Source organism: Oncorhynchus kisutch, linkage group LG11 (genome assembly GCF_002021735.2).
Source record: "Oncorhynchus kisutch isolate 150728-3 linkage group LG11, Okis_V2, whole genome shotgun sequence".
NCBI lineage: Eukaryota > Metazoa > Chordata > Actinopteri > Salmoniformes > Salmonidae > Oncorhynchus > Oncorhynchus kisutch.
The window spans coordinates 74936310-74951859 of record NC_034184.2 but is presented as its reverse complement, the minus strand read 5'-3'; positions in this window follow the sequence as shown (position 1 = coordinate 74951859).

The following is a 15550-nucleotide window of genomic DNA, read 5'->3' as shown; positions in this document are numbered from 1 at the left end:
GGGAGAGGAGGAAACAATACGAGGGAGAGGAGGTAACAATATGAGGGGAGAGGAGGAAACAATACGAGGGGAGAGGAGGAAACAATACGAGGGGAGAGGAGGTAACAATATGAGGGGAGAGGAGGAAACAATACGAGGGGAGAGGAGGAAACATACGAGGGGAGAGGAGGAAACAATACGAGGGGAGAGGAGGAAACAATACGAGGGGAGGAAACAATACGAGGGGAGGAAACATACGAGTGGAGAGGAGGAAACAATATGAGGGGAGGAAACAATATGAGGGGAGAGGAGGAACAATACGAGGGGAGAGGAGGAAACAATACGAGGGAGGGGAGGAACAATACGAGGGGAGAGGAGGAAACAATACGAGGGGAGAGGAGGAAACAATACGAGGGGAGAGGAGGAAACAATACGAGGGGAGAGGAGGAAACAATACGAGGGGAGAGGAGGAAACAATACGAGGGAGAGGAGGAAAACAATACGAGGGGAGAGGAGGAAACAATACGAGGGGAGAGGAGGAAACAATACGAGGGGAGAGGAGGAAACAATACGAGGGGAGAGGAGGAAACAATACGAGGGGAGGAGGAAACAATACGAGGGGAGGAAGAACAATACGAGGGGAGGAACAATACGAGGGGAGAGGAGGAAACAATACGAGGGGAGAGGAGGAAACAATACGAGGGGAGAGGAGGAAACAATACGAGGGGAGAGGAGGAAACAATACGAGGGGAGAGGAGGAAACAATACGAGGGGAGAGGAGGAAACAATACGAGGGGAGAGGAGGAAACAATACGAGGGAGAGGAGGAAACAATACGAGGGGAGGAAACAATACGAGGGGAGGAAACAATACGAGGGGAGGAACAATACGAGGGGAGAGGAGGAAACAATACAGGGGAGAGGAGGAAACAATACGAGGGGAGAGGAGGAAACAATACGAGGTGAGAGAAGGAAACAATACGAGGGGAGGAAACAACACGAGGGGAGAGGAGGAAACAATACCAGGGGAGAGGAGGTAACAATTCGAGGGGAGAGGAGGAAACAATACGAGGGGAGGGGAGGAAACAATACGAGGGAAGAGGAGGAAACCAAACATACGAGGGGAGGAAACAATACGAGGGGAGAGGAGGAAACAATACGAGGGGAGGAAACAATATGAGGGGAGAGGAGGAAACAATACGAGGGGAGGAAACAACACGAGGGGAGAGGAGGAAACAATACGAGGGGAGAGGAGGTAACAATACGAGGGGAGAGGAGGAGACAATACGAGGGGAGGGGAGGAAACAATACGAGGGGAGAGGAGGAAACATACGAGGGGAGGAAACAATACGAGGGAAGAGGAGGAAACAATACGAGGGGGAGGAAACAATACGAGGGGAGAGGAGGAAACAATACGAGGGGAGAGGAGGAAACAATACGAGGAGAGAGGAGGAAACATTACGAGGGGAGAGGAGGAAACAATATGAGGGGATGAAACAATACGAGGGGAGAGGAGGAAACAATATGAGGGAGAGGAGGAAACAATACGAGGGAGAGGAGGTAACAATACGAGGGAGAGGAGGTAACATACGAGGGGAGAAGAGGTAACAATACGAGGGGAGAGGAGGTAACAATATGAGGGGAGAGGGGGAAACAATACGAGGGGAGAGGAGGAAACAGTACGAGGGGAGGGGAGGAAACAATACGACGGGAGGAAACAATACGAGGGGAGAGGAGGTAACAATACGAGGGGAGAGGAGGAAACAATACGAGGGGAGGGAAACAATAAGAGGGGAGGAAACAATACGAGGGGAGAGGAGGAAACAATACGAGGGGAGGAAACATACGAGGGAGAGGATTTAACAATACGAGGGGAGAGGAGGGTAACATATGAGGGGAGAGGAGGAAAACAATACGAGGGAGAGGAGGAAACAATACGAGGGGAGAGGAGGAACAATACGAGGGGAGAGGAGGTAACAATACGAGGGGAGGAAACAATATGAGGGGAGAGGAGGAAACAATACGAGGGGAGAGGAGGTAACAATATGAGGGGAGAGGAGGAAACAATTACGAGTGGAGAGGAGGAAACAATACGAGGGGAGAGGAGGACACAATACGAGGGGAGAGGAGGAAACAATACGAGGGGAGAGGAGGAAACATACGAGGGGAGAGAAGGAAAACAATACGAGGGGAGGGGAGGAAACATACGAGGGGAGAGGAGGAAACAATACGAGGGGAGAGGAGGAAACAATACGAGGGGAGAGGAGGAAACAATACGAGAAGAGGAAACAATATGAGGGGAGAGGAGGAAACAATACGAGGGGAGAGGAGGAAACAATACGAGGGGAGAGGAGGAAAGGAGAACAATACGAGGGGAGGAAACAATACGAGGGGAGGAAACATACGAGGGGAGGAACAATACGAGGGGAGAGGAGGAAACAATACGAGGGGAGAGGAGGAAACAATACGAGGGGAGAGGAGGAAACAATACGAGGGGAGAGAAGGAAACAATACGAGGGGAGGAAACACACGAGGGGAGAGGAGGAAACAATACTAGAGGAGAGGAGGAAACAATACCAGGGGAGAGGAGGTAACAATTCGAGGGGAGAGGAGGAAACAATAACAGGGGAGGAAACAATACGAGGGAAGAGGAGGAAAACAATACGAGGGGAGGAAACAATACGAGGGGAGAGGAGGAAACAATACGAGGGGAGGAAACAATATGAGGGGAGAGGAGGAACAATACGAGGGGAGGAAACAACACGAGGGGAGAGGGAGGAAACAATACGAGGGGAGAGAAGGAAACAATACGAGGGGAGAGAAGGAAACAATACGAGGGGAGAGGAGGAAACAATACGAGGGGAGAGGAGGAAACAATACGAGAAGAGGAAAACAATACGAGGGGAGAAGGAGGAAACATACGAGGGGAGAGGAGGAACAATACGAGGGGAGAGGAGGTACAATACGAGGGGAGGAAACAATACGAGGGGATGAAACAATACGAGGGAGAGGAGGAAACAATACGAGGGGAGAGGAGGAAACAATACGAGGGGGAGAGGAGAAACAATACGAGGGGAGGAAACAATATGAGGGGAGAGAGGAACAATACGAGGGGAGAGGAGGAAACAATACGAGGGGAGAGGAGGTACAATATGAGGGGAGAGGAGGAAACAATACGAGGGAGAGGAGGAAACAATATCGAGGGGAGAGGAGGAAACATACGAGGGGGAGAGGAGGAAACATACGAGGGGAGGAAACAATACGGGGGAGGAAACATACGAGTGGAGAGGAGGAAACAATATGAGGGGAGGAAACAATATGAGGGGAGAGGAGGAAACAATACGAGGGGAGAGGAGGAAACAATACGAGGGAGGGGAGGAAACAATATGAGGGGAGAGGAGGAAACAATACGAGGGGAGAGGAGGGAAACAATACGAGGGGAGAGGAGGAAACAATACGAGGGGAGAGGAGGAACAATACGAGGGGAGAGGAGGAAACAATACGAGGGGAGAGGAGGAAACAATACGAGGGGAGAGGAGGAAACAATACGAGGGGAGAGGAGGAAACAATACGAGGGGGAGGAAACAATACGAGGGGAGGAAACAATACCGAGGGGAGGACAATACGAGGGGAGAGGAGGAAACAATACGAGGGAGAGGAGGAAACAATACGAGGGGAGAGGAGGAAACAATACGAGGGGAGAGGAGGAACAATACGAGGGGAGAGGAGGAAACAATACGAGGGGAGAGGAGGAAACATACGAGGGGAGGAAACAATACGAGGGGAGGAACAATACGAGGGGAGAGGAGGAAACAATACGAGGGGAGAGGAGGAAACAATACGAGGGGAGAGGAGGAAACAATACGAGGGGAGAGAGGAACAATACGAGGGGAGGAAACACACGAGGGGAGAGGAGGAAACAATACACAGGGGAGAGGAGGTACAATTCGAGGGGAGAGGAGGAAAACAATACGAGGGGAGGGGAGGAAACAATACGAGGGAAGAGGAGGAAACAATACGAGGGGAGGAAACAATACGAGGGGAGAGGAGGAAACAATACGAGGGGAGGAAACAATAATGAGGGAGAGGAGGAAACAATACGAGGGGAGGAAACAACACGAGGGAGAGGAGGAAACAATACGAGGGGAGAGGAGGTAACAATACGAGGGGAGAGGAGGAGACAATAACGAGGGGAGGGGAGGAAACAATACGAGGGGAGAGGAGGAAACAATACGAGGGGAGGAAACAATACGAGGGAAGAGGAAGGAAACAATACGAGGGGAGGAAACAATACGAGGGGAGAGGAGGAAACAATACGAGGGGAGAGGAGGAAACAATACGAGGAGGAGAGGAGGAAACATTACGAGGGGAGAGGAGGAAACATATGAGGGGATGAAACAATACGAGGGGAGAGGAGGAAACAATATGAGGGGGAGAGGAGGAAACAATACGAGGGAGAGGAGGTAACATACGAGGGAGAGGAGGTAACATACGAGGGGAGAAGAGGTAACAATACGAGGGGAGAGGAGGTAACAATATGAGGGGAGAGGGGAAACAATACGAGGGGAGATGAGGGAAACATTACGAGGGGAGGGGAGGAAATACAATACGACGGGAGGAAACAATACGAGGGGAGAGGAGGTAACAATACGAGGGGAGAGGAGGAAACAATACGAGGGGAGGAAACAATAAGAGGGGAGGAAACAATACGAGGGGAGAGGAGGAAACATACGAGGGGAGGAAAAATACGAGGGGAGAGGATTTAACAATACGAGGGGAGAGGAGGTACAATATGAGGGGAGAGGAGGAAACAATACGAGGGGAGAGGAGGAAACAATACGAGGGGAGAGGAGGAAACAATACGAGGGGAAGAGGAGGTAACAATACGAGGGAGGAACAATATGAGGGAGAGGAGGAAACAATACGAGGGGAGAGAGGTAACAATATGAGGGGAGAGGAGAACAATACGAGTGGAGAGGAGGAAACAATACGAGGGGAGAGGAGGAAACAATACGAGGGGAGAGGGAGGAAACAATACGAGGGAGAGGAGGAAACATACGAGGGAGAGAAGGAAACAATACGAGGGGAGGGGAGGAAACAATACGAGGGGAGAGGAGGAAACAATCGAGGGGAGAGGAGGAAACAATACGAGGGGGAGAGAGGAAACAATACGAGAAGAGGAACAATATGAGGGGAGAGGAGGAAACAATACGAGGGGAGAGGAGGAACAATACGAGGGGAGAGGAGGAAACATACGAGGGGAGGAAACATACGAGGGGAGGAAACAATACGAGGGGAGGAACAATACGAGGGGAGAGGAGGAAACAATACGAGGGGAGAGGAGGAAACAATACGAGGGGAGAGGAGGAAAACAATACGAGGGGAGAGAAGGAAACAATACGAGGGGAGGAAACAACACGAGGGGAGAGGAGGAAACAATACTAGAGGAGAGGAGGAAACAATACCAGGGGAGAGGAGGTAACAATTCGAGGGAGAGGAGGAAACAATACGAGGGGAAGGGGAGGAAACAATACGAGGGAAGAGGAGGAAACAATACGAGGGGAGGAAACAATACGGAGGGGAGAGGAGGAAACAATACGAGGGGAGGAAACAATATGAGGGGAGAGGAGGAAACAATACGAGGGGAGGAAACAACACGAGGGAGAGGAGGAAACAATACGAGGGGAGAGGAGGAAACAATACGAGGGGAGAGGAGGTAACAATACGAGGGGAGAGGAGGAGACAATACGAGGGGAGGGAGGAAAACAATACGAGGGGAGAGGAGGAAACAATACGAGGGGAGGAAACAATACGAGGGAGAGGAGGAAACAATACGAGGGGAGGAAAAACAAATACGAGGGGAGAGGAGGAAAACATACGAGGGGAAGGAGGAAACAATACGAGGAGAGAGGAGAAACATTACGAGGGGAGAGGAGGAAACAATATGAGGGGATGAAACAATACGAGGGGAGAGGAGGAAAACAATATGAGGGGAGAGGAGGAAACAATACGAGGGAGAGGAGGTAACAATACGAGGGAGAGGAGGTAACAATACGAGGGGAGAAGAGGTAACAATACGAGGGGAGAGGAGGTAACAATATGAGGGGAGAAGGGGGAAACAATACGAGGGGAGAGGAGGAACAGTACGAGGGGAGGGGAGGAAACAATACGACGGGAGGAAACAATACGAGGGGAGAGGAGGTAACAATACGAGGGGAGAGGAGGAAACAATACGAGGGGAAGGAAACAATAAGAGGGGAGGAAACAATACGAGGGGAGAGGAGGAAACAATACGAGGGGAGGAAACAATACGAGGGGAGAGGATTTAACAATACGAGGGGAGAGGAGGTAACAATATGAGGGGAGAGGAGGAAACAATACGAGGGAGAGGAGGAAACAATACGAGGGGAGAGGAGGTAACAATACGAGGGGAGGAAACAATATGAGGGGAGAGGAGGAAACAATACGAGGGGAGAGGAGGTAACAATATGAGGGGAGAGGAGGAAACAATACGAGTGGAGAGGAGGAAACAATACGAGGGGAGAGGAGGAACAATACGAGGGGAGAGGAGGAAACAATACGAGGGAGAGGAGGAAACAATACGAGGGAGAGAAGGAAACAATACGAGGGGAGGGGAGGAAACAATACGAGGGGAGAGGAGGAAACAATACGAGGGGAGAGGAGGAAACAATACGAGGGGAGAGGAGGAAACAATACGAGAAGAGGAAACAATATGAGGGGAGAGGAGGAAACAATACGAGGGGAGAGGAGGAAACAATACGAGGGGAGAGGAGGTAACAATACGAGGGGAGGAAACAATACGAGGGGATGAAACAATATGAGGGGAGAGGAGGAAATAATATGAGGGGAGAGGAGGAAACAATACGAGGGGAGAGGAGGAAACAATACGAGGGGAGGAAACAATATGAGGGGAGAGGAGGAAACAATACGAGGGGAGAGGAGGAAACAATACGAGGGGAGGAAACAATACGAGGGGAGAGGAGGAAACAATACAAGGGGAGAGGAGGTAACAATATGAGGGGAGAGGAGGAAACAATACGAGGGGAGAGGAGGAAACAATACGAGGGGAGAGGAGGAAACAATACGAGGGGAGAGGAGGAAACAATATGAGGGGAGAGGAGGAAACAATACGAGGGGAGAGAAGAAGAGAATACGAGGGGAGAGAAGGAAGAGAATACGAGGGGAGAGGAGGAAGAGAATACGAGGGGAGGGGAGAGGAGGTAAGAATACGAGGGGAGAGAAGGAAGAGAATACGAGGGGAGGGGAGAGGAGGAAAGAATATGAGGGGAGAGAAGGAAGAGAATACGAGGGGAGGGGAGAGGAGGTAAGAATACCGAGGGGAGAGAAGGAAGAGAATATGAGGGGAGGGGAGAGGAGGAAAGAATATGAGGGGAGAGAAGGAAGAGAATACGAGGGGAGAGAAGGAAGAGAATACGAGGGAGAGAAGGAAGAGAATACGAGGGGAGAGAAGGAAGAGAATATGAGGGGACGGGAGAGGAGGTAAGAATACGAGGGGAGGGGAGAGTAGGGGAGGAAAGAATATGAGGGAGAGGAGGGAGGAAAGATTACGAGGGAGGGGAGAGGAGGGGGAGGGGAGGAAAGAATACGAGGGAGGGGAGAGGGGGGAGGAAAGAATACGAGGTTAGAGGAGGGGAGGAAGGAATACGAGGGGAGAGAGGGAAGGAATATGAGGGGAGAGAAGGGAGGAATATGAGGGGAGAGGAGGAAGGAATATGAGGGGAGAGGAGGATAGAATATGAGGGGAGAGGAGGGAGGAATATGAGGGGAAAGGAGGAAGGAATATGAGGGGAAAGGAGGAAGGAATATGAGGGGAGAGGAGGGAGGAATATGAGGGGAGAGGAGGAAAGAATATGAGGGGAGAGGAGGGAGGAATATGAGGGGAGAGGAGGGTAGAATATGAGGGGAAAGGAGGAAGGAATATGAGGGGAGAGGAGGGTAGAATATGAGGGGAGAGGAGGGAGGAATATGAGGGGAGAGGAGGTAGAATATGAGGGGAAAGGAGGAAGGAATATGAGGGGAAAGGAGGAAGGAATATGAGGGGAGAGGAGGAAACAATACGAGGGGAGAGAAGGAAACAATACGAGGGGAGAGGAGGAAACAATATGAGGGGAGGGGAGGAAACAATAGGAGGGGAGAGGAGGAAACAATATGAGGGGAGAGGAGGAAACAATACGAGGGGAGAGGAGGAAACAATACGAGGGGAGAGGAGGAAACAATACGAGGGGAGAGGAGGAAACAATACGAGAAGAGGAAACAATATGAGGGGAGAGGAAGAAACAATACGAGGGGAGAGGAGGAAACAATACGAGGGGAGAGGAGGAAACAATACGAGGGGAGAGGAGGAAACAATACGAGGGGAGAGGAGGTAACAATACGAGGGGAGGAAACAATACGAGGGGATGAAACAATACGAGGGGAAGGAGGAAACAATACGAGGGAGAGGAGGAAACAATACGAGGGGAGAGGAGGAAACAATACGAGGGGAGGAAACAATATGAGGGGAGAGGAGGAAACAATACGAGGGGAGAGGAGGAAACAATACGAGGGGAGAGGAGGTAACAATATGAGGGGAGAGGAGGAAACAATATGAGGGGAGAGGAGGAAACAATACGAGGGGAGAGGAGGAAACAATACGAGGGGAGGAAACAATACGAGTGGAGAGGAGGAAACAATATGAGGGGAGGAAACAATATGAGGGGAGAGGAGGAAACAATACGAGGGGAGAGAAGGAAACAATACGAGGGGAGAGGAGGAAACAATATGAGGGGAGAGGAGGAAACAATATGAGGGGAGAGGAGGAAACAATACGAGGGGAGAGGAGGAAACAATACGAGGGGAGAGGAGGAAACAATACGAGGGGAGAGGAGGAAACAATACGAGGGGAGAGGAGGAAACAATACGAGGGGAGGAAACAATACGAGGGGAGGAACAATATGAGGGGAGAGGAGGAAACAATACGAGGGGAGAGGAGGAAACAATACGAGGGGAGAGAAGGAAACAATACGAGGGGAGGAAACAACACGAGGGGAGAGGAGAAACAATACTAGGGGGAGAGGAGGAAACAATACGAGGGAGAGGAGGTAAAATTCGAGGGGAGAGGAGGAAACAATACGAGAAGAGGAAACAATATGAGGGGAGAGGAGGAAACAATACGAGGGGAGAGTAGGAACAATACGAGGGGAGAGGAGGAAACAATACGAGGGGAGGAAACAATACGAGGGGAGGAACAATAACGAGGGGAGGAACAATACGAGGGGAGAGGAGGAAACAATACGAGGGGAGAGGAGGAAACAATACGAGAAGAGGAAACAATATGAGGGGAGAGGAGGAACAATACGAGGGGAGAGGAGGAAAACAATACGAGGGGTAGAGGAGGAAACAATACGAGGGGAGAGGAGGAAACAATACGAGGGGAGGAAACAATACGAGGGGAGGAACAATAACGAGGGGAGAGGAGGAAACAATACGAGGGGAGAGGAGGAAACAATACGAGGGGAGAGGAGGAAACAATACGAGGGGAGAGAAGGAAACAATACGAGGGGAGGAAACAACACGAGGGGAGAGGAGGAAACAATACTAGAGGAGAGGAGGAAACAATACCAGGGGAGAGGAGGTAACAATTCGAGGGGAGAGGAGGAACAATACGAGGGGGAGGGGAGGAAACAATACGAGGGAAGAGGAGGAACAATACGAGGGGAGGAAACAATACGAGGGGAGAGGAGGAAACAATACGAGGGGAGGAAACAATATGAGGGGAGAGGAGGAAACAATACGAGGGGAGGAAACAACACGAGGGGAGAGGAGGAAACAATACGAGGGGAGAGGAGGAAACAATACGAGGGAGAGGAGGTAACAATACGAGGGGAGAGGAGGAGACAATACGAGGGGAGGGGAGGAAACAATACGAGGGGAGAGGAGGAAACAATACGAGGGGAGGAAACAATACGAGGGAAGAGGAGGAAACATACGAGGGGAGGAAACAATACGAGGGGAGAGGAGGAAACAATACGAGGGGAAAGGAGGAAACAATACGAGGAGAGAGGAGGTAACATTACGAGGGGAGAGGAGGAAACAATATGAGGGGATGAAACAATACGAGGGGAGAGGAGGAAACAATATGAGGGGAGAGGAGGAAACAATACGAGGGAGAGGAGGTAACAATACGAGGGAGAGGAGGTAACAATACGAGGGGAGAAGAGGTAACAATACGAGGGTAGAGAGGTAACAATATGAGGGGAGAGGGGAAACAATACGAGGGGAGAGGAGGAAACAGTACGAGGGGAGGGAGGAAACAATACGACGGGAGGAAACATACGAGGGAGAGGAGGTAACAATACGAGGGGAGAGGAGGAAACAATACGAGGGGAGGAAACAATAAGAGGGGAGGAAACAATACGAGGGGAGAGGAGGAAACAATACGAGGGGAGGAAACAATACGAGGGGAGAGGATTTAACAATACGAGGGGAGAGGAGGTAACAATATGAGGGGAGAGGAGGAAACAATACGAGGGGAGAGGAGGAAACAATACGAGGGGAGAGGAGGTAACAATACGAGGGGAGGAAACAATATGAGGGGAGAGGAGGAAACAATACGAGGGAGAGGAGGTAACAATATGAGGGGAGAGGAGGAAACAATACGAGTGGAGAGGAGGAAACAATACGAGGGGAGAGGAGGAAACAATACGAGGGGAGAGGAGGAAACAATACGAGGGGAGAGGAGGAAACAATACGAGGGGAGAGAAGGAAACAATACGAGGGGAGGGGAGGAAACAATACGAGGGGAGAGGAGGAAACAATACGAGGGGAGAGGAGGAAACAATACGAGGGAGAGGAGGAGACAATACGAGAAGAGGAAACAATATGAGGGAGAGGAGGAACATACGAGGGGAGAGGAGGAAACAATACGAGGGGAGAGGAGGTAACAATACGAGGGGAGGAAACAATACGAGGGGATGAAACAATATGAGGGAGAGGAGGAAATAATATGAGGGGAGAGGAGGAAACAATACGAGGGGAGAGGAGGAAACAATACGAGGGGAGGAAACAATATGAGGGGAGAGGAGGAAACAATACGAGGGGAGAGGAGGAAACAATACGAGGGGAGGAAACAATACGAGGGGAGAGGAGGAACAATACAAGGGGAGAGGAGGTAAATATGAGGGGAGAGGAGGAAACAATACGAGGGGAGAGGAGGAAACATACGAGGGGAGAGGAGGAAACAATACGAGGGGAGAGGAGGAAACATATGAGGGGAGAGGAGGAAACAATACGAGGGGAGAGAAGGAAGAGATACGAGGGGAGAGAAGGAGAGAATACGAGGGGAGAGGAGGAAGAGAATACGAGGGAGGGGAGAGGAGGTAAGAATACGAGGGAGAGAAGGAAGAGAATACGAGGGGAGGGGAGAGGAGGAAAGAATATGAGGGGAGAGAAGGAAGAGAATACGAGGGGAGGGGAGAGGAGGTAAGAATACGAGGGGAGAGAAGGAAGAGAATATGAGGGGAGGGGAGAGGAGGAAAGAATATGAGGGGAGAGAAGGAAGAGAATACGAGGGGAGAGAAGGAAGAGAATACGAGGGGAGAGAAGGAAGAGAATACGAGGGAGAGAAGGAAGAGAATATGAGGGGACGGGAGAGGAGGTAAGAATACGAGGGGAGGGGAGAGTAGGGGAGGAAGAATATGAGGGAGAGGAGGGAGGAAAGATTACGAGGGAGGGAGAGGAGGGGAGGGAGGAAAGAATACGAGGGAGGGGAGAGGGGGGGAGGAAAGAATACGAGGTTAGAGAGGGGAGGAAGGAATACGAGGGGAGAGGAGGAAGGAATATGAGGGGAGAGGAGGATATAGAAATGAGGGGAGAGAAGGGAGGAATATGAGGGGAAAGAGAGAAGGAATATGAGGGGAGAGGAGGATAGAATATGAGGGGAGAGGAGGGAGGAATATGAGGGGAAAGGAGGAAGGAATATGAGGGGAAAGGAGGAAGGAATATGAGGGGAGAGGAGGGAGGAATATGAGGGGAGAGGAGGAAAGAATATGAGGGGAGAGGAGGGAGAATATGAGGGGATGAGGGGTAGAATATGAGGAAAGGAGGAAGGAATATGAGGGGAGGAGGGTAGAATTGAGGGGAGAGGAGGGAGGATATGAGGGGAGAGGAGGGTAGAATATGAGGGAAAGGAGGAAGGAATATGAGGGGAAAGGAGAAGGAATATGAGGGGAGAGGAGGAAACAATACGAGGGGAGAGAAGGAACAATACGAGGGGAGAGGAGGAAACAATATGAGGGGGAGGGGAGGAAACAATAGGAGGGAGAGGAGGAAACAATATGAGGGGAGAGGAGGAAACAATACGAGGGGAGAGGAGGAACAATACGAGGGAGAGGAGGAAACAATACGAGGGGAGAGGAGGAAACAATACGAGAAGAGGAAACATATAGGGGAGAGGAAGAAACAATACGAGGGAGAGGAGGAAACAATAAGGGGAGAGGAGGAAACCATACGAGGGGAGAGGAGGAAAACAATACGAGGGGAGAGGAGTAACAATACGAGGGGAGGAAACAATACGAGGGGATGAAACAATACGAGGGGAGAGGAGGAAACAATACGAGGGGAGAGGAGGAAACAATACGAGGGGAGAGGAGGAAACAATACGAGGGGAGNTACGAGGGGAGAGGAGGAAACAATATGAGGGGAGAAACAATACGAGGGGAGAGGGGAAACAATATGAGGGAGAGGAGAAAAATACGAGGGAGAGGAGGTAACAATACGAGGGAGAGGAGGTAACAATACGAGGGGAGAAGAGGTAACAATACGAGGGGAGAGGAGGTAACAATATGAGGGGAGAGGAGGAAACAATACGAGGGGAGAGGAGGAAACAGTACGAGGGGAGGGGAGGGAAACAATACGACGGAGGAAACAATACGAGGGAGAGGAGGTAAAATACGAGGGGAGAGGAGGAAACAATACGAGGGGAGGAAACAATACGAGGGGAGGAAACAATACGAGGGGAGAGGAGGAAACAATACGAGGGGAGGAAACTACGAGGGAGAGGATTTAACAATACGAGGGGAGAGGAGTAACAACATGAGGGGAGAGGAGGAACAATACGAGGGGAGAGGAGGAAACAATACGAGGGGAGAGGAGGTAACAATACGAGAAGGAAACAATATGAGGGAGAGGAGAAACAATACGAGGGGAGAGGAGGTAACAATATGAGGGAGAGGAGGAAACAATACGAGGGGAGAGGAGGAACAATTGAGGGGAGAGGAGGAAACAATACGAGTGGAGAGGAGGAAACAATATGAGGGAGAGGAGGAAACAATACGAGGGGAGGAAACAATATGAGGGGAGAGGAGGAAACAATACGAGGGGAGGAAACAATACGAGGGGAGAGGAGGAAACAATATGAGGGGAGAGGAGGAAACAATACGAGGGAGAGGAGGTAACAATACGAGGGAGAGGAGGTAACAATACGAGGGGAGAGGAGGAAACAATACGAGGAGAGAGGAGGAAACATTACGAGGGGAGAGGAGGTAACAATACGAGGGGAGAGGAGGAAACAATATGAGGGGATGAAACAATACGAGGGGAGAGGAGGAAACAATATGAGGGGAGAGGAGGAAACAATACGAGGAGAGGAGGTAACAATACGAGGGAGAGGAGGAACAATACGAGGGGAGAGAGGTAACAATACGAGGAGAGGAGGTAACAATATGAGGGGAGAGGAGAAACAATACGAGGGGAGAGGAGGAAACAGTACGAGGGGAGGGGAGGAAACAATACGACGGGAGGAAACAATACGAGGGGAGAGGAGGTAACAATACGAGGGGAGAGGAGGAAACATACGAGGGGAGGAAACAATACGAGGGAGGAAAACAATACGAGGGGAGAGGAGGAAACAATACGAGGGGAGGAAACAATACGAGGGAGAAGGATTTAACAATACGAGGGGAGAGGAGGTAACAACATGAGGGGAGAGGAGGTAACAATACGAGGGGAGGAAACAATATGAGGGGAGAGGAGGAAACAATACGAGGGGAGAGAGGTAACAATATGAGGGGAGAGGAGGAAACAATATGAGGGGAGAGGAGGAAACAATACGAGGGGAGAGGAGGAAACAATACGAGGGAGAGGTAACAATACGAGGGGAGGAAACACATATGAGGGGAGAGGAGGAAACAATACGAGGGGAGAGGAGTAACAATATGAGGGGAGAGAGGAAACAATACGAGGGAGAGAGGTAACAATATGAGGGGAGAGGGAAACAATACGAGTGAGAGGAGGAAACAATATGAGGGGAGGAGGAGGAACAATACGAGGGAGAGGAGGAAACAATACGAGGGGAGAGGAGGAAACAATACGAGGGGAGAGGAGGAAACAATACGAGGGAGAGGAGGAAACAATACGAGGGAGAGGGGAAACAATACGAGAAGAGGAAACAATATGAGGGGAGAGGAGGAAACAATACGAGGGGAGAGGAGGAAACAATACGAGGAGAGGAGTAACAATACGAGGGGAGGAAACAATACGAGGGATGAAAACAATACGAGGGAGAAGAGGAAACAATACGAGGGGAGAGAGGAAAAAATACGAGGGAGAGGAGGAAACAATACGAGGGGAGTAACAATATGAGGGGAGAGGAGGAAACAATTCGGGGGAGAGGAGGAACAATAACGGAGGGGGAGGAAACAATACGAGGGGAGGAGGAGGAAACAATACAAGGGGAGAGGAGGTGGTAACAATATGAGGGGAGAGGGAGGAGACAACAAATACGAGGGGGAGGAGGGAGGAAACAATACGAGGGGAGAGGAGGAAACAATACGAGGGGAGAGGAGGAAACAATACGAGGGGAGAGAAGGACATACGAGGGATAGAAGGGAGAGAGAAGGGAGAGAGGAAATACGAGGGGAGAGGAGGAAGAGAATACGAGGGGAGGGGAGAGGAGGTAAGAATACGAGGGGAGAGAAGGAAGAGAATACGAGGGGAGGGGAGAGGAGGAAAAGAATATGAGGGGAGAGAAGGAAGAGTATACGAGGGGAGGGGAGAGGAGGTAAGAATACGAGGGGAGAGAAGGAAGAGAATATGAGGGGAGGGGAGAGGAGGAAGAGAATATGAGGGGAGAGAAGGAAGAGAATACGAGGGGAGAGAAGGAAGAGAATATGAGGGGACGGGAGAGGAGGTAAGAATACGAGGGGAGAAAAGGTAAGAATACGAGGGGAGGGGAGAGTAGGGGAGGAAAGAATATGAGGGAGAGGAGGGAGGAAAGATTACGAGGGAGGGGAGAGGAGGGGAGGGGAGGAAAGAATACGAGGGAGGGGAGAGGGGGGGAGGAAAGAATACGAGGTTAGAGGAGGGGAGGAAGGAATACGAGGGGAGAGGAGGAAGGAATATGAGGGGAGAGGAGGATAGAATATGAGGGGAGAGAAGGGAGGAATATGAGGGGAAAGGAGGAAGGAATATGAGGGGAGAGGAGGAAGGAATATGAGGGGAGAGGAGGATAGAATATGAGGGGAGAGGAGGGAGGAATATGAGGGGAAAGGAGGA